Source organism: Miniopterus natalensis, chromosome 3 (assembly GCF_054644295.1).
Source record: "Miniopterus natalensis isolate mMinNat1 chromosome 3, mMinNat1.hap1, whole genome shotgun sequence".
Classification (NCBI taxonomy): domain Eukaryota; kingdom Metazoa; phylum Chordata; class Mammalia; order Chiroptera; family Miniopteridae; genus Miniopterus; species Miniopterus natalensis.
This window is the reverse complement of record NC_142083.1, coordinates 102,976,946-102,999,041: the sequence shown is the minus strand read 5'-3', so window position 1 is coordinate 102,999,041 and position 22,096 is coordinate 102,976,946. Positions and strand designations below refer to the sequence as shown.

At 51.6% G+C, this 22,096-nt stretch overlaps 1 protein-coding gene across 2 annotated transcripts in view; it reads right to left on the bottom strand.

Annotated features, from left to right (window-relative positions):
• HS3ST4 (heparan sulfate-glucosamine 3-sulfotransferase 4) overlaps positions 1–22,096 on the bottom strand; it is a 338,046-nt gene that overhangs the window by 24,711 nt on the left and 291,239 nt on the right. The window lies entirely within an intron of this gene.

Genomic DNA, 22,096 nt, shown 5'->3' with positions numbered 1-22,096 from the left:
CCTACTCTATCACCGCAGACTCATAAGGTGTGTTTACTTGCATATAGGTCTGCCTCCCCCGCCAGAAAGCAGCTCCATTAGCGCAAGGATTTCTGTCTGTCATTCTCACTTCTCTGTCCCCAAGACCTGGCTCATAACTAACCCGCAGTGAGCATTTGATGAATGGATGAATAAATGAGTGTGAATAAACTCAAGGTGTCTGACGGTCACAGGTGAGGAGCCCAGGCTGGCTTTCCTTTCTTAGAGCCATGTTTGCTGCAGCTCATCCCAGATCTGTCCTTCCTCTCAAGGTCTGAGTACAACGATGGAGTCTGATGCCTGAGTTGAAATCCTAGCTCTGCCACAGACCGGATGTTTCACTTGAGATAAGTTATTTAACCACTCTGAATCAACACCCTCCTTTGTTTCCTCTACCCATCAATCAGTCCATCCATCAGTCCGTCTGTACAGCCATCTATCACCATCCACACATCCAAACTGCCATGTCTGTTCTGACCATTCACCCATTTTTCCCTTCATTCAATAAACATTTACTGAGCACCTACTATGTGCTAAATCCCTTGTCATATTCCAGAGATCCCAAGGTACATAAATGCTTAATTTTATGTGTTAATGTGACTAGGCCATGGTGTGCCCAGGCATTTGGTTAAACATTGTTTCTGGGTGTGTCTGTGAGGGGTTCTGGGTGAGAGTAAATTTGAACTGGTGGACCGAGTAAAGCAGATTGCCCTACCCTCCAGCTCACTGAAGGCCTGAACAGAACGAAATGGATGAATGAGACAGGGCTCCGTCTGCCTGACTGTCTTCAAGCTGGGATACTGATCCTCTTCTGCCTTTGGACTTGGACTCACTGTTCATTCTCCTGGTCCTCAGACCTCCGCAGTTAGACTAGAAGTTATATCATGGACTCTTCGGGGTCTCCAGCTGGCTGACTATAGACCTTGGGGCTTCTCAGCCTCTGTGATGACATGAGCCAGTTCCTTGTAATAATTATCTCTTTCCCTCGTCTCTCTTTCTCTCTCCCTTAATTTCAATAGATAGATAGATGATAGATAGAGAATCTCCTATAGATTCTGATTTTCTAGAAAACCCAGACTTACACAATAAGACATATCCACTGCAGGATCTAGAGCCAGGACCTAGAGCCTCTACCTGGCCAAGTCTGTTGATTCATCAATGATGCCTTGGGACAGTCGTGACTGGACATGAAGCAGCGGGAGCCACACTGCTTAGCTGTGGCAGGTCTCCTGGTGACATTCTCATGATTCCTGGCTGACCAAGTTCACATTGCCTCTTACTGTAAGCCACACAGAGCTGGGGGTGTCCTGTGAAGAAACTTGCCATGCCAGTTCTCTGCCATGTATTTTTCCGCTGAGGAAAGTGCAGCCATGAATGGGGTTAGGGATATGACAAAGACAGACCCTTGAGTAGTAGCTTAGAAAGGGCTGCAGAAGTCCCCGAATATTGTTTCCTGTGCCCGCCCTCCCTGCTCATTCCTTCCCGTGTGTTCTTATTTCTGCTGTGTCACTCTTAATTTCCTTCACAGTTTCCATACCTTTTCTCATGCTGTTGAGCAGCCTTATGATCAGTAATCCAGCTGATAGATTGCTTATCTCCATTTCATTTAGCTTTTCTTCTGGAGAATTCTTTTGTTCTTTCATTGGGGGCTTGTTTTCTGTCTCCCCATTTTGGCTGCCTGTTTGGATTTGTTTCTATGCATTAGGTAGATCTTCCAGGACTCCCAGTCTTTTTGGAGGGTCTCTGGTGCAGGCCAGTGTCAGACACTGTCTGTGACTGGCCTTGAGAGCTCCGTTTGAAGCTGTCTGCACTCCACAGCTATGGTTCCCTCTGCTGAGGCTGGGAGCTCGGTGTGTTTGGACAGGACCAAGATGAGGACCAAGGTGTGTTTCTCCAAGCCCCGGGTCCAGAAGCCTCATTGTTCCAATCTTGCGTGTGTGGAAATTAAAGCTAAGAGGCAAAACAGCTGGCCTCAAGCAGCACAGCTCCTGGACGGCAGACCCAGGGTCTGCTTGCTCTGGAAGCACCCGCCTCCAGGACTGAACCCGTCTGCGCGGCAGTGCCAGCAGGAGGATTCCTGGCACAAGGGAAACCCGCAGCGCAGCTAAGTCTCTTCCTCCTTGTTTGAAAGTGTCTCTGTCTTTTTATCTGCTTTCAGACTCCCTCTGCAGTGACACTTTGCAAGTTGTCTCTTCTCATAAACCTCCCCTAACCTCTCTGGCTTCTGCATCAGACCTTCTTCCTCCAGCAGGTGACAGAGACGGTGGAAATCAGGCTGCGGACACCCTTCATCAGAACTGTGGGCCACACCTGACCGGCCTCAGCTGCACAGGTGGGGGCCGCCCTCCCACCTCCGGCCTGGGAAGTCAGCCTTTGCCATCTGGAGAAGCAGATCATCCGCTCTGACTTCTAGGGGTCCCTAGGTTGCTTCCTTATAGGCACTTTCTCTGGGAGGGGCTGAGGGGCCCTGGCTACAGGCTTTCTAGATCAGTGGGGGATGACCACCAGGTTACACCTGCTCGGGAAGTCCTGCTGCTAACACACACACACACTCACACACACACACCTGAAGCCCTTGCAGGGACCCTGGAGCAACTCCACAGTCAGACAACAAACACCGGGAGACACATCCTCTGGGGGCCTTTCACTCAGGGGCAGTTAAGCTTCTGCTGTCTGTCTGTCTGTATCACAGCAGAAGAAAATGGAGGTGGATTTTGAAGAATTTGCAGGGTATATTTTTGATGGTCTAACTTACCATATAGCCTACGTGGCCCAAGGAGAAGTCAATACTGGGGATCCTCACGGAGACCCCACATAGAAAGGTGGTGTTTTTCTAGAGCAGCTGAAGCAGAGACCACGAGAGGCTCTCGGGGTGCTGGTTGGAGGAGACACAGCACAGCACCTGCTCCGATGCCCAGCTGGATGAAACAAGCTGCCATTTACCACCTGAGCCGATGCCCCTAATCGCAGGGGTGGGCCCTCCCGTGCACACCCCCACTCAGACTGCAGGCTCCACCCTGTGTAACCATGAGCATGACCGACACATACAGGTTAGAGAAATGTCACCTTCAATTAGAGTTGCCTGAGCTCATCAGCCTCCCCTTCACTCCACAGCCACTATGACAACCAACCAACCCACATAACCAACCAAACACAACCACAACCAAACAACCAATATAAGCAAAGAGTCACACAATGGTCAACCACCACCACAACTAACCGCACACCGTTACAGCCAAGCAATCGCGACAGCCGACCAAATAGCACCACACCAAGCCAGCCGCGAACAAACATTCTCAACCGACCGTCTACCCGCTGCCGCCAACCAGGAAACACCACAAGCAACCACAACAGCCATCAACCACACTCGCAGCTAATCAGTGACCCTCAGATCTGACCAAACATTACAACCAGCTACCTAACACAGCCAGTCACCAGCACAACCACCCCGCATCGCAACAGCCAACCAACAGCAAGAACACCCAGCAGCCACCGTTACCAGCTCTTGTGTAGCATTACCGTGTGCTGGGGGCTGTGCGAAACGCTTTCTATGGGTGACCTCCTGTTACCTCCCACTGCCGCTGCCGCCATTATTGTCACCACCCCTACGACCCACATTCCAGGAGCTACGCACCCTTCCCTGGTGCAGTGACCACCGTGACCGATGCAGAAGTTGTGATACAGAGAGGTTAAGTCGTTTGCCCTGGGTCACACAGCAGTCATGGCAGATACAGCAATTGAACCTGGGCACTCAGCTTGACACGAAATACTCTTCCCCAAACAGTCCCTGTGTCATGCAGGGAGCACCCTGTCGCCAGGGGCTGTGCTAGCTGCTTCTAGGAGTCACCTCACTAGTTCCTAACCAGCCCTAACAGGAAAATAGTGTGATCTAATTGTTTAAGGTGAAGAAAAGGGATCACAGAGTTAAATAAAATTGCTTTTAAAGCCACACAGAAAGCTCTGTTTAAAAGAATATTTGGGACTGTCTTGGGGACTTGGAGGTGCCTTGGGAAGTCTGTTCACTTGGTGGGGACATCGCTCCCTGGCACCTTGCCAATGCTGAGCACTCAGGCAGGTACTGGGGGGCCAGGTACTGGGGAGGTGGCCTGCCATGGGCCCCGAGTAATTCTGCGTGTTCGTGCAGAGTACGCAAAACCACCACGCCATCGGATGCTGCTCAGATGCCGAGCAGGGCCTGCAGCTGCTCACGGGGGTGGCTCAGTGGGTCGAGGAGGCCGTGGTGTGGCCACCATGAACCTGCCCGTTCCCAGGGGCCAGGCAGCTCCCCGGTGCTCCTCCTGAAGGCGCTGGGCCCTCGGCCCCAGGGTTCCCCAGCAGAAACAGCGTGGGCGGCATCTGTCTGGGCCATTCTGTTGCCCCAGGACTTGGGAAACAAGGGGAAGTGTCATAATGATGTCGCTGATCCTACGTCACGCGTCACAAACCGTCCCGCTCCAGCACCGTGTCCCGCCTCCCCGCAGGGCTGGCCCTGCTGTCCTTTGTCAGGTGGGCTTCTCCCCAATGTTAGGCAGTGAAAGCAAAATGTGAGCAAACGTGGGTCTGGTCCTGCCTACCTGGAGCTTAAAGCCTCATGAGAGACAGAAGTAAAATCCTGTAATTCAATAAATGTCACCTTATAACAGTTACAAGTGCATCAGAGATGAAGCTCCATGAGTGGCAGACCCTACAATTCAGGGACGCGAGCGGGCTGGGGACAGGAGTGGCCCCATGGAGAAGAGCTGTTCCTGAGCTGTGATCCCAGTGTGGTCACTAGAGGAGGACACGTGTCCCAAGCTTGCTGGCGCTGCACAGGGAGATGCAGGGTGACTGGCCAGAGGGCCAGGGTGGCCAGAGTGAGGAGAGGACTGGGGGGCTCGGGCCCAATCTCCCAGGCCTCTGGGGAGCCCACACCCGTGAAGGACTGCACCCTTGTCTGTAGAGAAATCGGAAACATCGCAGGGTTTTAGGCAATGGGGATGTGAGGGGGGTAATCAAAATTATTTTAGGTTTTCATCACTCTGGCTATGATGGGGAGAATGTTTTGGGTGGAGGCAGGGTCAGAGTGGGGTGGTTTGGAGTGGGGGTGGCTGGGCCAAAGCTATTGTAGTCATCTGAGCGAAACGCTTCGTCGGCTTGGCCTGGGGACGTGCGATGGTGAGAGCGGAGAGATTTGGGAGCTATTTAAGCGTAAATCAGGGGTCTGCTGATGACTCTGCTGTTGGGGAAGCACGGGAGCCAGAGGTGTTCAGGTAGGTACTGGGTTGGGGTTGGCTCAGCAGAAAGAAGGTGCACTTGGTTCTGACAGGAGCCGCGGTCCGGTTGAACCCCAGTTCCAGGGCCCTTTGTCCCTTCACGGGGAAGGAAAGCACGGGGCGCCGGTGGGTCGCTGTCCACTCTGTGGAGCCTGGGGCTTGCTCTCCCCGGGCCAGGGACCAAAATCCTTCACCGTAAGTAAGTACACTTGAGCTGCGTGGGTGTGCCGGCTGTGTGGCCAGCAGCGTGCCTGCCACTTACTTTAATGGTCAAATGACTTAAACTCGGGCCCCCCAGGATCCTGTGATGAGGTAGCAGCAGACTCCCCACTACAGGCTCTTCCAGGTGCCACCAAACAGGTGCGGAACCTGGCCCCCAAAAGTGATCAGAAGACAATTAATCAGCATGTTCCACACTGAAGGCTTGAACAAATGAAACCCTCACAGCGGAGGCCGCCAGGAGGAGGAAGCCGGGCACTTCACAGCGGCACGGGGAGGTGGAGGGAAGGGGCAGAGCCTGGGCTGTCTGAGCCGCGAGGGCAGGTGCCCGAGACCCAACCAGACCACGTCGGGTCATCAGAAAACGCGGAGAAGAAGCCTCAGTCCACAGGTAGGAGAGGCACAGTGGGAGAAGAGAGGGTGCAGAGTGAGGGAGAAACTGAGGCAGGACAGGCAGCGAGCGTTCCTCGTGCGCCTGCTAAGTGCCAGGCACCGTTCCCGGCGTTTGTACACGCACCGCGCCCACCCTCGTGGTGCTGACACTCTAGTGGGTGTCTGAGAAAATGAAATCAGCAAATAGATACGTGATGCACGCCAGGTGATTTTAGGGACTAGACAGAAAAATGAAAGCAAGGGGTGGAGGGGACAGCGCTGCCGTAAACAGCGAGGTGACGCGCGAGCAGAGCCCTGCGTCATGGGAGGAAGCGGGGCCTGAGGTTAGCTGAGGGGTGAGCACGCCAGGCACGTCCCGGATAAATTCCGCTTCATACCACCAATAGGTTCTAGGAACCCACTTTCCAGATGAGAACATCGAGGGTCAGAGATGAGCTGGTATGTCTGGAGTTGTAACGCTTACGGCTGGTAACACTGAGGTTTGAACCTGGACTGGCCCGACTTTAAATGAGCTGTTCTCCCAACTGCGCTGAACTCGTGTCTGCTGTTGAATTTACTTAGGTTTCCGCCAGGCCGTGCGGGAGCTCAGACAAGCTTGCTTAAAGAGCTAGGCCTCAGTGAGGGAAACGGGCCACGGGCCCCCGAGCAGAGGAGGACGTGTCCCTCTTCCTAACTGATTCACACACAGGAGATTCACTTCCTCCCACTGCAAAACGCTCCCACCCCGTGTGGCTGGGGAGAGCACCAAGGGGTCATGGCTGTGGACTACGTGTCCCTTGAAAGACACTATCGCAATGAGTGCCATCTCCCACTTGTTCTCCAAGGTCCATGCCAACTAGCACCCCCTATTGCTATTTGCTGGGTCCCCCCAAGCAGAATTAATCTCTCCTCTCCTTGTTTTACAAATGGCCATTAAAGCTTTTGTTTGTCTTTAAATGGATCCATAAAGTGTGCTTTTTGGAGGATGAGAGTAAGGATTTTTATGTGGCTGGAGAGGCCTCTGAGATACCCTGTAGAATTTTAATAAACGTTATTATGGTTAATATGTGATATATGATCTAAGATGCCCTAAGGACCTGTTAGTATATGGTATCCATGAATTTCTGGAAAAAGCAGTGTCTGGGACATGAGCTAAAAGCTCTAAAGCATCATTATAGGAATTACTCAGAGTCTGTCCCTAACACACAGAAGCAAGACCCAACAGGAAGTGTTAACTATCCAACTGTCTTCTGAGGCTTTAATGGGGATCACCTGTGCCAGACTATTAATTACAGAGTCTGGGAATTCTACTGTCCTTCTACTCCCAGTAAGCAGCAAATCTACTGGTGAAGGCCCGGGCTGTAGAGACAGGTCCACCAGACTCAAGTCCTAAGTGTGCTCCTATGACTAGATACCTTGGACAGGTTCCATAACCTCTTATAACCTCAATTATCTGAGGCATAAGCGAGTTCTAGTACATGCATTTTTCATGAGGACTGACTGAGACCACTCACGCACTAGCATATGTGTGGTTAAAATAACTTTCAAGAAATGGCAGGATATTCTTCTTTGGGCCAAGAGTAGGCCTGTAGGCACTGCCATGCCTGTATTGTGTAGTGATGATCTCTGAGCCACTCCATCTCTGCATTCCCACACAGGGCCAGTGTGCCCTGGACACTCAGTAAATATCTGTTGAATGAATAATTATAGTCTCCACACAATCCTGTGACATGAATATGATTGATATTGATACCGTTGTAATTAGCTGGTTATGAATAATAGGAAAGAAACAACAGGAGGCCAGACATTATAGGTATGACCATCTGGGCAGCTTCACCAGGAAGCTGCAATTTCACACTCCCCAGGGAGCCTCCAGCCCATTCCCTACAGATCACTGGGGGAAGGGACTGGACAAAGGGGAAATGGAGGCATGCACAGGGAAGTAGGGGTGATGTAGGGAAGGTACTTGCCTGTCAGTCACACCTGGGAACAGATATCATTGGCCAGGATGGGTGGGGCCACTGCAAGCCCATGAAAATTTGGGGATACATACTCCCCTAAACAAAGGAGCTCTCTCTTGTTGCTCTTGGCTCTCTTGATTCGTCATGTGGCCCACGGCCATGCGGACTGCACATGCAATGGACTGATGGACGCAGCTAGCCTGAGGCTGTATTGGACTGTGCAAACATGGAAAGGAAACTCTGGACACTGGCTCTGATTTTAGCTCTGCCGGAGCCCCAGCTCGACTTCTTCCTTGGAAAGACAAAGGAAGTGAGGCCTTGGAAACTCGGGGATGTAATTACACACAAATAAGAATCACTCCTGTGAGAGTCTCAGAGAATTCTTTATCTCCTGATATGGCAAGGACTCCACCCCCAGGTGGAGACAAGGACCTCTCCCCACCGGTAACAGAGTGGTTCCCTTGTTACAGACGAGGTAACTGAGGATTTTAGAAAGGGGCGCGCAAACTTGCCCAAATTACAGTTACTAAGGAAGAGTCGGGATCTGAGTTAATTTTCCTGGATCAAGACCCCAGCATCATCTCATCTCACCTCACAGAACTCTCTCCAGAAAGTCTGTAGGATGTTGGATGCGAGAGAAGCCAGCAAAAACACGAGTTTCCATCAAAGAGAGTCATACCTGGAAGGCCATGTGCTGTCCTACTGGGTGAGTCACTGCACAGATGACAGCAGTGCTCAGAAGAGGGGGCTGCAGGGAGCATGGCAAAGCCTAGCAACCAGGGACTCAAGGGGCTTACAGAGAACAAAGGAAACTGCAACTCACTCCAAACCTTTGGTTGGCAGGGTAAGGATCTTAGGAGACAAAGACGATGGGGAAACATCATCACAGCTTAGAACGGGGACATTTAAAACTACAATCCCTGCCATCTTACAGGATAAAAAGGCAGATTAGCTGGAGTGTGAGCTTTGAGACTTGAGTTCAGAAAGAAAAGGTGCCAGAGGAAGCGAGCTCCAGTGGAGAGGCTGTTTCTGAAGGGCCTGGTGACTCGGAAAACGAGAATCTTCTAAAGTCTCCAAGAAAGCCCGTGGCTGAAGGCACTGACATATTATGGGGGAATTAAACAAATTAAGTATGTTTAGCTCCGAATACGAAAGCGCCTGTGATACGTTTGATAGAATTAGTGAACAGAATGAAATAAAGGTTTGGAGGAGGAAAAATGTCAGAAATGCTGAGGCTGGTGAAGTGGCTACCAAAATATTCGAATTAAAGCACTTCACTCAATTTAATATATTTTTCCAAACAGCCACTGTGGTGCCACTCTCTGTGCCTAGAGCAGGGGAAGAAACGATAGAGACAATGGGCTCCGGTCCAGAGCTGGGATCTAAGAGCTGTATGGGAGACACGGCAGATACATTGCTATAGCCTATGTGTTGCAGAGGATGTGGGATGTGGCTGTGTCATTGGGACCACAGGCTGATGCGTGGACAGGGGACAGGTGGAGATGAGGAAGAGCTCACTGAATCTATGACACTCCCCTGTCCCTCAATATCATTCACCCTGAAATGCCTCACAAACCCCTCAAGGGCCCAGCCTGGGACAAATCCATCCCTGATTCCTCAGCACCTAACACAGTGCCTGGCACCTCTGTGATTCTCAATAAATGCCTATCGAAAGATTGACTGTTTGGGAAACTTCCTGTAGCCCAGTGCTTCTAAACTTTGAGTGTATATTTATTACCGAGGGATATTTTGAACTCTGGTTTTGGCTTAGCAGGGCTGGGCTGGTGCCCGAGCTGGTACATTTCCAATGAGCTCTTTGTTGATGCTAATTGATGCTGGTCTGTGGACACAGGTTGCTCAGCAAGGAGGCTGTCGCTGATGCTGTTGGTGCTCCACCCCTGTCCTCTCATCTCACTGTCCCAGGAGTACCAGCTTGACAGATGGCAGCTGCCAGCACCTGGGACTCTGCTTGAGGGCTTCCTCTGCCTGCTGGAGCCCACTCAGCCCATGCAGGGGGTGGATTGGAAGCGACTTAGAGTTAACACCCGCAGGAGCTGCCATCCACCAGTGACTGATGAGTATTGGTGAATAGGTACTTAGCTCCCTCATCCATGAATGGAGCATCGCTGAGACATTTCCCACAGTGTCCACAGAGTTTCTCCGGGGGACTGTGCTTCGTCACCCAAATTGGTAACCTACTGCAGAGTGAGTTTTCTATTTGCCACGTGGCTTCTCTGTCACACTCCACTCCTCCACTGGTATTTCCTGTGATGAGTCCCTAAATGAACCCCTTGCAATCCCATCATTGTCTTGGCGCTGCTTGGGAGAAAATCAGCTTCAGTCAGGTCTTTAAAACTTCAGCTGTCTGCTCTGTCTGTCCTTACTTATTCATTCACTCACTCATTCATTCATTCATTGCACAGGTGAGCATGTAGTGAAAGGTCAATTGGTACTTAAGGGTAGAGACTAGTTTTGTTTGGTTTTCTGTGTTCCCAGACACAGACACAGCTCTGGAAAGTGTAGGTTGGTGAGAGAAGGGAGAGCGGCAGGGAGGAGCTATTCTGCCCCGACTCCTGGACCCAGCCTTGGCCCAGCAGCTGTGGGGCCGGGGGAGGTGCATTTCTGAAGCACAGAAGTGGAGCTGTCAGGCAGAGACACTCAAATTGCCCTCTGTTGACATCTCACAAGGTTCTCGAGTTCTCTGTGTGTCAGTGTCCTCCTCTTCACACCAGGCTATCAGCAGAACCTCTTTTGGGGGGTATAGTTATTATGAAGACTAAATGAGATAACGCATGAATATCAACTCCCCAAATATAACTGACATGGTGCTAGGAAAGTGCTAAATCCCATTACAGTCACGGTTGCGACTTGGCTTCCTCCAATCAGCCAACCCTAGTGCGAAGGCCTTTCTGGCTGTTGTTTGAAATTCACTCCAGAACAGAGGTGGAGCTGATCTGGATACAAGGACCCCAAGAGGAAGCTCCCTTCTGTCCACCTGAGTGTGGGCCGGTCTGCCTATCACACTGGAGGCTTTGGAATCTGACAGGCAGGCCTAGGTTCAAATCCCAGCTCTGGCACTGGTGACTCTGGGCAATTAGTTAACCACTCTGAGCCTCAGTTTCCTTATCTGTATAATGGGCAGAATGACTGTAATCAGCTCCTAATAATAAGGTTATTGTGATATATAAATGGCAAGAGGCCTATAAACTACCTGGCAAACACTAGGAGCTCAATAACTCCTTGCTGTTGTCTTTATTAATTATTGTCATTACTACCAGACCTATGACCCCAAGGGGCCTGGGGCCTGCCAGTGTCTGCTCCGTGAGGACCCAGGAGAGCAGGCCTGACTCGTTTCCCTTGACTGCCAGCTTCAAAAGAGCCCTGCACGTCAACGGTACATTTGGTAAGGCTGAGCATTTCCCTGTGGCCAGAGCCCCCTGTGGCTCCTGCGCGGCCTTATTTTGTTTATTTCTCCCCCGCAGCCGCCAGCCGCCGTTTATCATCGGGCGGCCTGTTGTTTATTGTGTCTGGGCTTCCCGCCCGCTCAGGGCAGCTCTGTAAACCGTCTGCCAACCACCGCCACCCAGTGGGTCGGCGGCGCCCAGGGCCCGGTCACCCGCACACGGCCCTCAAGGTCCAGGGAGACCATCTTTTCCTCCTGCCGGGGCCCCCGGGCCATCAGAGCCGCCCCTCTCGCTATTACTTTTCCGAACCAGCACCAACAGCTGCTTTGACAAACAGCACTTCCCCGTTTGACTCCGAGCACGTCCCGCACGCCGGCGCACCTGCGGGGCTCCGCTCCGCCCTGGCAGACGCCCTCCGCGGGGCTTTCCAAGGGGACTGCGGCGCCACGGCTAAGACCGCAGTATGCATTTTCCCAGCCCAGTCTACTTGTCTGTAAGCCCCCGAGTCAAATCTCTTGTTGAATTTGTTCAAACACAAATTAATAGTTGAATTTACATAGATTTAATGTCTTATAATCATTCTGGTCTGGGAATCTACATTCAAGTCTGGATGCATCTGCTCAGATAGATCACATTTAATGTGGAAAATAATTTTAATCCCTCTAAGCCCAATTCTTCTGCACACCACTCAACCAGAGCAGCCGGTCCTTCTAATGAGAGCCCGAAGCCTGTGCTGCCAAGCAGTAAACACACATTGCTAGGATCAGGGCCACGTGCCTGGATCTGTTAAAAAAATTAAAGCCCAGCAGCTGTAGCAGGGACATCAGTCATGTGTTATCCTGCGCACCCCGCCCCCGCCGCAGGTGACACAGACACCGCTCGTCATGGAGGGCTATTGAAACTGCTTGGAATGAAATTCCTTCGGTCACATTCACACAGTGTCACTGAATGCACTCAACTCAGGAGGACAACCAATATTCCCTGAGCCCCGGGTATGTGCCAGGCACCGGCCTGGGCGTGGGGCATGCAGCAGGAACCGGCCTTCCTGGGGCTGGCATTCCTGTGCCAGGCTGACATGCAAACACACGCAAGTGAATATGTTCCGAGTTGGGTGGCCCCAGTGCTCAGAGCCTAAGTACAGCGCATGAGGGGCTGGAGCGACAGTGGGGTGAGCGTGGCAGCGATGCAGCTTCCTCTGAGTGAGTGGAGTGGGCGGGAGCATGGCAGGTACCCGAACGATGCAGGAGGTCCTCCTCCTGACCCCTGACCGATCAGCCCTCAGGGACCACACCCTCTTGCGCCACACGCATTATTGCCCTTCGCCCCGGAGGTGGGTGGAGTCCATCTCCCTGCCTCCTGGAGCCTGGGCTTGCGCTGTGCAGCCCTGCCAAGCTCGCCCTCCTGGAACCCTGAGACATCACCCACCCTTCCACAAGGACGCCCAGTCAAGCCTCCTGGAGGCTAACGTGCCCGAGTGGACAGCCCGCACAGCCGGGACAAGCGAGGGAGGTGGCTTGGACCATTGGAAGGCTGCAGGCCCTGAGAGTGGTTCCAGGTGAGAGGAGAGGAGAGCCACTCGGTGCCACTCCAGAGAGACATGAGGAGTTACAGATCAGCGTCTGCAGGAGGCATTAAGTTTGGGGCTGTTCGTTATGCAGCAATAACTACTTGCAACACCAGGGAGAGAATATCGCCAGAGAGGGGAAGAGTAGTGCAAAGGCCTTGCGGCAGACTCTGCTTAGTCATGGCGCAGGGAAGTAAAGAAGAGGGTGGTTCTGGGAACCACAAAATGGCCAGTGTGGCTGGAATAAAATGTGCAAGAATTCTTAACAATTCTGAATGATTTCTAAGGAACACAGAGTTCCAATTCTATCAGCCTATACGAGCAGTGGCTACCCCTGCCTCTGACATCCTCGTATCCCAGGAGCAATAGCTGCCATTGACTGAGGTCCTTTCTTTCCACCTCGACACAATCCTCCTAGCATCCTATGTGGTATATGTCGTAATTTCCAGTGTAGAGAAGAGGAGGCTTTGCTTGCAGAGAAGTTTTGTAGCCACCTGTTCAGCAGAAGAACCAAAAATTATTCTCACTCCAAAGCCTCAACCCTTAATTCACCCCCATGCTCAAGCGCTGGGGTAACCTTCAAACCCACTGCCTTCCCTGCAGCTGCTCTCACAGGATGGCGAGCCCAGGACGCTTCTGGGAACCCAACACTTGCCAGCACCTCCCACCAAGTGGACATGATCCTTCAGGTGCAGCGAGCTGGGCTCAACAAGCAGGATGGGGGAGCCACCCTCAGAGTCACTGTGTTAACAGGTGAACCAAATACTGAGCCCCAGCTGGACTCCTGGGATGCTCGCCCACTCCCCACCAAGCCCACACAGCTGCAAGCTCACCACGCCCCTCTGGTCCCTGCCCTTGGTCTGTGCCCACAAATGCACCCATACTTAGCAAAGCTCATAGGCTCAAGCCACAGCCTCCAGTACAGCCAAGACTTGCAAAAACCACAATCATTTGAAGCAGCTCCTTTAAACCGGCCAGTCCAGGACGGACTGGTAGTGAAGGTTGCAGGGCAGTTCTTTGTTATTGACGGAGAAATGGATTATATTTAGAAATAAAGGCAAGGGGTAAACGATAGCATTTCCAGGTGACAATAGATAAGCATCGTATGCCCCCCAGAGAGGAGTGTTGGGACTAAGTAAGTCTAAGAGACCGGAGATCATTGCAGAAAAAGAAATGTCCGGCACTGCAGAAAAATGTCCGTGAGACCCTGCCCCACGGGTGGGTGCCTGGGGGTGGGAGAGAGCACTGGGCCGCCCTTTGGGAACGTAGTAGGCAGTGTACTTACGTATTTAAGAAATATAAATTCCAACCATATTTGTAGCCCAACCTGCGGAGAAGAGGGCATAAGGCTCCTGCTAGACCGTTTCCCGAGCCCTCGGGCTGGTTTGCTGCCATGTCCCCAAAGGTCTCCAGCATGTTCCTACAAAACTGCACAGACGCACTGTGGGCTCATAGTGCTGACAGCAAACACCAGTAGAAAATATTCCATTATCCATTCAGTCACTCTTTTAGCAAACCTTTTTTGAGCATCTGTTTTGCTCAGGTACCAGGCTGAGTGCTAGGAAAACAAGATTGTCCCTGTGCTCAGGTAGCTGTTGTCCAAGAACAGGGGAGACAGTGTGAGGACTGAAACCGAGTACCCCGGGGCCATCAGGAACAGGACGGTGTGGCCGCCGGAGCTCTGTGAGCCCATACTGGAGGAGCTGGAAAGAGCTGGTCTGGAGAAGTTTCTTGGAGTTATTGAGACTGGTTTTGAGTCTTAAAGTGAGAGTTAGTCAGATAAGGGAAATGGGACAGGCATTTTCCCAAATGAACCGTCCTAGAAGCTCAGAGTCAGGACACTAGCAGAACACACACGGGGTCACAATGGTTGAGGGACAGCAGGCAAGAGATAAAATTGGCCAGATCACAAATTGTGTCAGGTGCACAGTCTGGGAACTAAAGCTTTTTTCTGATGTCAAAGTTCAGGAATTTGTATATTAAGAATGGTAAGAGGATACTCAGCTGATAAGCAATGTCTTCGGGGGACCTTGCCTCCTTCCATGGCCCTGTCCATCCTTCTCAGCCGCTGGCTTTGCTCGTCACTGCCACCTGGCCCACCCGCTCCAGGCACCATCCTAACATCTGAAACAGTGAGGAGGGAAGGTGGGGGCACCAGACCCACTATTCTCCTCATCGGGAAATCAGAATCGTCCCCCACACGGCCTCCGACACAGGTCTATATGCATCTCATTGCCCACAAAGTGCCACTTGGCCTTGACCTAGTTGCCAAGAAGGCTGGAAATGCTTCCTACAAAAGTAGAAAGAGTCTTTTGAGATAGTGAAACAGCTGTGGTTGGTGGGAGATTTTAAGCTGAAGTTTCGCTTTGGGGGGAAAGCGCTCTGTGAGGGGCAGGGAAGCCACAGCTCCCGCCGAGGCAGGCGCGGGGTGGGCGGAGTGGCTGCGAGGAACCGCTGCTTCCCGCAGGGAGGCCGTTAGGAAACTGGAAGCTCAGAGGGCGTGACTGAGATATTCGGCATGAATGTTCAAAACGGGGGAAATAAGGCAAGTTATTGATGGTACAACACAAGCTTGCCTACCAATTTCTCTCATTTTCATAATACGCCCCAGGTAGAGCCTCAGAGCTGACAGCGCGAACAGTTGTGCTTTGTCTCTTTCTGTCCTACGACAACCCGGGGAAACTAGGGAGAAAGATGGGGAGCCACCCGAGGTGACCAGGTAAAAGTGGCCGAAGTCAAATTCAAACCCAGGACTTCTGTTGCCACCTCCCCAGGCCACATTATCTCATTAATTTAATTAAACTAAATCCAGGATATTTAACGATATTTATGGTGCTTTAATGAGCATTTTGATGTTGAGAGCACAGGTCCTGGTACATCCCCAAATTTACATCATCGTAAAGACACGTCAAGAGTAACTGCCTCCCCCAGCTGTCAGCCAGCGTGGACATTAGAACCCGGCTCCCTACGACGTCGCCTGACGGTGAAATAAAACAGTGCGCGGAAGGGTTCGGCACGTGCCAGCCGTAGGGCGAGGGCTCAGCGGATGTTTGCTGGATGAATCCATGGACAGAAGAGTAAGAACTGGAGGGTTTACTATGTGCAGATGTGCTGGGCACTGTTCTAATCTTTGGGACATCAGCCGGAGCACAGGACCCCGGGTGGCAGGAGAAGATGGAGTGTCCCTCCTCCAGACAGCCTCACTCTCCTGGAGCGAACAGCCCCCCACTGGGCAGCGTGAGCCAGGATGGTCCTAGCAGAAAGCCCACCCGAATATCTTCTGAGAGCTGAGGACACAGGCCCAGACAGGCAAGGCGCTTGCTCAAGGTCGCAGTGAGCGAGTGGCCCGTCTGGCCCAGAGCCCAAGCCTCTGGCACCGAGGTTTCTGCTTTGCTCTGTGCTGACTTTCTCAGACAGCTCCCCCCCATGTTGGATGGTCACTCCTTCCGTAACATCAAAACCCAAAGATAGCAAAGGGGGGCCGGCGGAGGAGGGGGGAGAGCACTTGGCTCAAGCCCATTTCCGGGTGGCCTCAGTCGCAGAATTCTGGCAGCCGTCCCGATGAGACGCCGCTCAGTAGGGGTGACGCGCGGACGCAGCTGGAGGGAGGAGAGGGCAGTGTCCGGGGCGCAGAGCTGGAGGCGGGCTTGGTCCTGAGCACCAGAGCCCCTGTTTTGCAGCCTTGGCGCCTCACTTGCTCCCCGCTAGTCCTGGCCCCAACTCATCTGCAGCTGGGAGCCTGAGTCCTCTGACCTGCCTGGGGTCCCACAAATGAATATATTTTACAATAAACCTTCTAGTTACCTTGTGAAGAGCATGGCTATAGTGCACGGTATTTTTATTAGTAAAAACATTAAATGTAAACATTTGGTATGTACCCCCATTTTATAAGCATTTTGGCACTTCATCATTTTTTCAAATTTGCAAAAGGTTCAAAAAATGCAAGTGCCTGGCTTCTCAGAAATGGAGATGTCTAAGCACAGCAGCACCTCCTTTCCCTCTAGAGTCTGCCTTGCACCCAGGTTCCTCCCCCCCTGCCCCTGCCCCCCCGCAAGCCTGGCCCTTTCTCCCCCTCGCCTCATTGACTCCCCCTGGCACTCCCCTCGTCTGTTTCATGTGCCTCCTCCTCGGATCACAAAGAAATTCATCTCCGGGGCTTGTGGAGCTCTGTGTAGGGGCGCCTATGGGGCTTCATGCATAATTAATGACAATTCAGCTACACATGTTTTCTATTAGCAATTCAGGCTCTTTTAGGACTTTTTAAAACATACTTTGCAATTCACCAAAATTCTGAGAGGCATTTAAATAGGAAAAATCTATTAAAGCGCAGAGTGTCTGAGGTTTCTGGAAGCAGCTTTAATGAAGAATTCCTCCCCAGAGAAGCATTTCCTGACATGCTTTGTGCTCTGTACCACAAGGTCCTCCAGATGAGTACACGATGAAACTGTGAGTCTCCTCAAAAACAATGTCAATGGAATACATTTTTTAAAAAATGGTCCCAGGTTACCATAACAACCAAGGTTCCAACATCATGTTGACTAACTGCAACGTGATATGATCAGGAAGACCAGAGCAGAGAACAAAAGTATCTGGTTGCTATAGCAACTGGATGTACAGAAAATAGAGTTGTTTCAATAGGGAAGTTTTCAGTGCCAGCATATTCGGGGGTGAATGAACACCCAAGAAATTTTTACATTAATCAAGAGTTGTCCCATAACTTTGTTTGGTTGGCAAAGCTCTAAGACAGAAGCTGTATCAGTTAGCTACTGCTGTGTAACAAATAATCTGAAAAATGTAGTGACTTTAAACAATAACCATTTATTTTTCTCCTGAGCCTTTGGGTTGGTGGGGAAGCTCTGTGTGTCCAGGCTGGGCTCGGGTCATCTATGCAAGGCTCATCTGGTTTCAGGCTTGTTCAAGAGTCTGTAGTCAGCTAGCAGGGCCGCTGGGGACCAGCTAGCCTAGGAAGGCAGCCGCTGGCATGACTTGGTTTTGTTTCATTTAGTGCCTCACCCCCTAGCAGGCTACTCTAAACTTTGGAATAAAACAAAGTCACATCTCAGAAGGCACCTGGAAGCCTCGAATCAGAACTGGCAGGCTATGATTTCTATCTCATTCTATCAGCTAAGGCGAGGCACAAGGCCATCCCAGATTCAAAAGGTATGCAAACAGACCCCATTTCTTTTATTTTAATTTTTCAATTACAGTTGACATACAATATTATTTTAGTTTCAGGTGTACAACATAGTGATTAAACAGTTATATAACTTAAGAAGTGATCACCCTGATATAACCCAGCAATCCCACTTCTGGGTATTTATCTGAAGAAATCCGTAACACTAATTTAAAAAGATATATGCACCTCTTGTTCATTGCAGCATTACTTACAACGGCCAAGATATGGAAGCCCCCTAAGTGTCCATCGATAGGTGAGTGGGTAGAGATGTGGTACAAATATACAATGGAATATTACTCAACCACAATAGAAGAATGAAATCATGCCATTTGAGACAACATGAATGGACCTAGAGGATATTATGGTAAGTGGAATAAATCAGTCAGAGCAAGTCAAGTATCATATGATTTCACTTATATGTGGAATCTAAAACACAAAATAACTGAACACACTCCATTTCTTGATGAGAGAAGCTACAGCGTCCCATTGCAAAGGGTACAGATAGAGGCAGGAATGGAGAACTGAAGTCATTTTTACAATCAACCATGATGCCAGCTTTTATTTATAGCATACCCTTGAAATCACACACAAGAGTTAAACATGCAAAAGTCGAACAACCCAGCCCTGGCCAGGTGGCTCAGTTGGTTGGAGCATAGTTTATACACCAAAAGGTTGTGGGTTCGATCCCCAGCCGGGGTGTGTGCAGAAGGCAACTGACAGATGTTTCTCTCTCACATCGATGTTTCTCTCTCTCATCCTTCCCCTCAGTAAAATCACTAAAAACATTTCCTTGTGTAAGGATTACAAAAAATTAAAAAGTTAAACAATCCACTCACATATTAAAAGGCATTTGGCTTCCACAGAGCAAAACAATATCATAAAATGCCAAATTACAGCACAGGTGTTCGACACAATTTTTGATGATGTATTTCCAGGGTTTAGTGCTTGTTCTTTGATTGTATTGCCTTCCTCCAAACTGAGCAGAGCCAAGTGACCGCTTGAGCCTGAGGCCGTCCAACCGAGGGCGGATCTGAGACCAGCTGTAATGTCCCACTATCAGCTGATGGACACAGAAGTTCATTCAAGTCAGAGTGTCTGGGTTCAAAGTTTCCCTCAAACTGACCGTCTGCATGAAGCTGGGTGAGACGCCTGACCTTGACGACCCCGGACCCTCCTCTGAAAATGAAGGTGTAATACAGGGCGGGGAAAATTAGATTTACAGTTGTGAGTCCACAAACAGTCTATTCTTGTATTATTCCTTACTAATGATTGCATTATTTATTTGTATTACACTGTAAACCTGTTTTTGTCCACCCTGTACTTTATTAATTCCAAGGTACACTTTTCACGTGTTGTATGTTCTTTCATCTTGTTGGTCATTTACATACATATATGAACACACAACACCCTCAATATGCTCAATCACCTCTTCCTACCCACTATCCCATGAACCTGCTTTCATGTAATTAGCATTCTAAACGTTCACTTCTTAACATGCCTGAAGCTGGGGTGCACGCACGGCCGAAGCCGTTTTACAGTCAAGCGTAAGTGTTGTGCGTCCCAGCGGCGGCCCTCGGGTCGGTGGGCGCCCTGTGCCTCCCGAGGGCTCAGGCAGTCGGGCTCGAAGTGTCCGCCCCACTTAGTGCGCCAGGCGCCTGTCTTGGTCAGTTGGGGCTGCTCAAAGAAAGCACCGAGACAGGTGGCTTATAGGTGACACACTCATTCCTCAGCTCTAGAGACTGAAGTCTGAGGTCCAGGTGCCAGCGAAGTGGGGCTCTGCCGAGGCCCCCTTTCTGGTGAGGCTGCTCCTTGTAGCTCCCTGTGGCAGGGAGAGAGCGGGCTGCCTCTCTGACCCCTTCTCAAAGGGTGCTAAGCCCATTCGGGGGGCTCCACCCTGGCGACCCGATCACCCCCCAAGCCCCACCTCCTAATGCCATTACAGCCGGATTAGGGAGTCATCGTATGAATACTGGGGGGGGCACAAACATTCAGCCCATAACAGGACATCCACTAAAATGGTCACTGTCTCTTGCAAAAATAATACCCTTCCCCCCACCTCCCTCAGCAGAGTCTTTTTGCGCTCAGGGTGGGGACAGGGCCGGTGTCCCGTGACGCGATGGGCGTGCGGAGCTAACGTCCTTGACCTAGCAACTCGCTCGCCTCACCTCGCTCGAGGGACCCTTCCCGGCGCCGCTGCTGCCCCGACAGGCAGGAGTCCGGGTCGTGAGCAGCTGGGTGTGTTCCTGTCCCTTGCATTTTGGGGCGGGTAGTGGGTACCACCCTTTGTCCCCTTCATGAGATCTTAGCCTGTCAAGTGGTCCCAGCCCCGCTGCCATGTAACACGCTCAGGACGGTCCTCTCTTGGTGCAAACCCACCCGCCGCTGTGAAGGGTATAATAACATAGCAGTGGGCAGAAGCTCGTTTGGTTAACGTAGACGAGATGGCGACGAGTGTCCTGTCTTACTGTCGTCTTCCGCAGTTTTCTACCAGAGCTGAGAAGCTAGTGGCAGCTTTTGGTGCTCGGGCGTCCCCTCAGCGCCCTCCCACCGGGCGGTGCGTAGTTCCAGGGGGTCTGCTTGCTGCTTCTGTCTGGGCTCCTGGAGCAGGCGGGTGCAGAGCTTCGGAACCGAGGCCCTCGATAAACACGGAAACCCATGGCCGTAATTTCCCTCCCTCCTTTGTTCTCTCCCACGTGTGGTTTAGTCTATGCCGAATGTCCACCTTCCTGCCCCGCGCCACGTCTTCCATTCGCCCCCGAGCCGCTTGGGCAGTGGACAGGGGAATACTCAGAGATACAGAGGCGTCTCCAGCGCCCTCTCTGCCCCCCGGGTTTCCCCGCCCTCTGCCAGGTCTACTCCCTAAAACCCTGCTGCTCAAGAGCCTGCAAGGCCTCCCACAGCCCGTGAAGCACAGCCAAGGCGTCCTGGCTCACGGCCGCCCGTCCTCCGCTGCCCCCGTGCCCTGTTCCCCCCGCCAGTCCCCGCCTCCAGGACGTCCACGTGCCTCACAGTGGCTCCTGCACATGGTGCCGAGTCTGCGTCGGGCTTCTGTTCATGGTCTCCTTACACCTGGGCTCCTCCCTCGCCCCTCCACACCCTCAACACACAGTGGAAAGGATTTCTTTGTTAGTGATTTAAAATAGCCAACATTTAAAAACTGAGTTTAGCTTAAAAATCCAGATTTCCATCATCTCTTAAGACAGCAGAAGACTTGCTACACTGTACTTCCCTCCCGCTGCGTGGAAGCTATTGGGAAGAGCTGGATAGCAGCTGGTGTCTCTGGAGGAGGACTGTCCTGTCTGGTTCACCATAGTCCCCACCCCCAGGAAACAGGTGCAAACACCAGCCCCATCCACCCGCAGGCATGGCCCACCGAGCCTGTTATATAGTTCATTAATGAATCGGACCTAATTTAAGATCATTTGCTCCAAAAAGTACATTTTAGTTGTGTTTTAGTTGTCTCCCCAAAGAAGTATGGGATGTTGACTGTCCACCAGAATGCTCTAATTTAGTGGGGTTTACTGGTGAACCAGGGTTTTGCTGGAATCCTGAGGGTTCACAATTGCCTTCCAAACCCTCTTTGTCTGCAGCCCCAGTCACAGAGCTAGGCATTCCCACAGGAGTGAAGTGTTACCAGGTGGCCTCCAACATCTTTTCCAACTCAACTCAACTCAATATGGTTCTGTGAGCATCCACCCACTCAGTCTTCCTGTCACATCTCATGACAAGGCTGAGCACCATCCTGTTAGCTGAAAATGGATGAGACACATAGGGAGTAGTGAGGAGCCATTTAACAAACCAAATGGGCTGGAGAAGATGTTGGGAATGGGTGAGATGGTTGTTGGGTCCAGCTCTGAGCCACAGGAGAAAGTCCCACTGGCCAGGAGCTCTGGGGAGTGTGGACATGTTCTCAGCTATGCTCAGCACAGGGCACAGGCGTCCCGGCAGCTCATGACGCCCGGCCACGAAGATGACCCCGAGATGCGCAAGCAGACAGGCACGTGTCAGAGCAGCTGGCTAGCAGGGCTGCAGGCAGCGAGCCAGCGCTCAGGTGTAACTGTCTCATCCCCGGAGGGAAAAAGGGCCAAGGAAAGCGCATCCTCATGTGACCGACGGCACCAAGGAGGTTA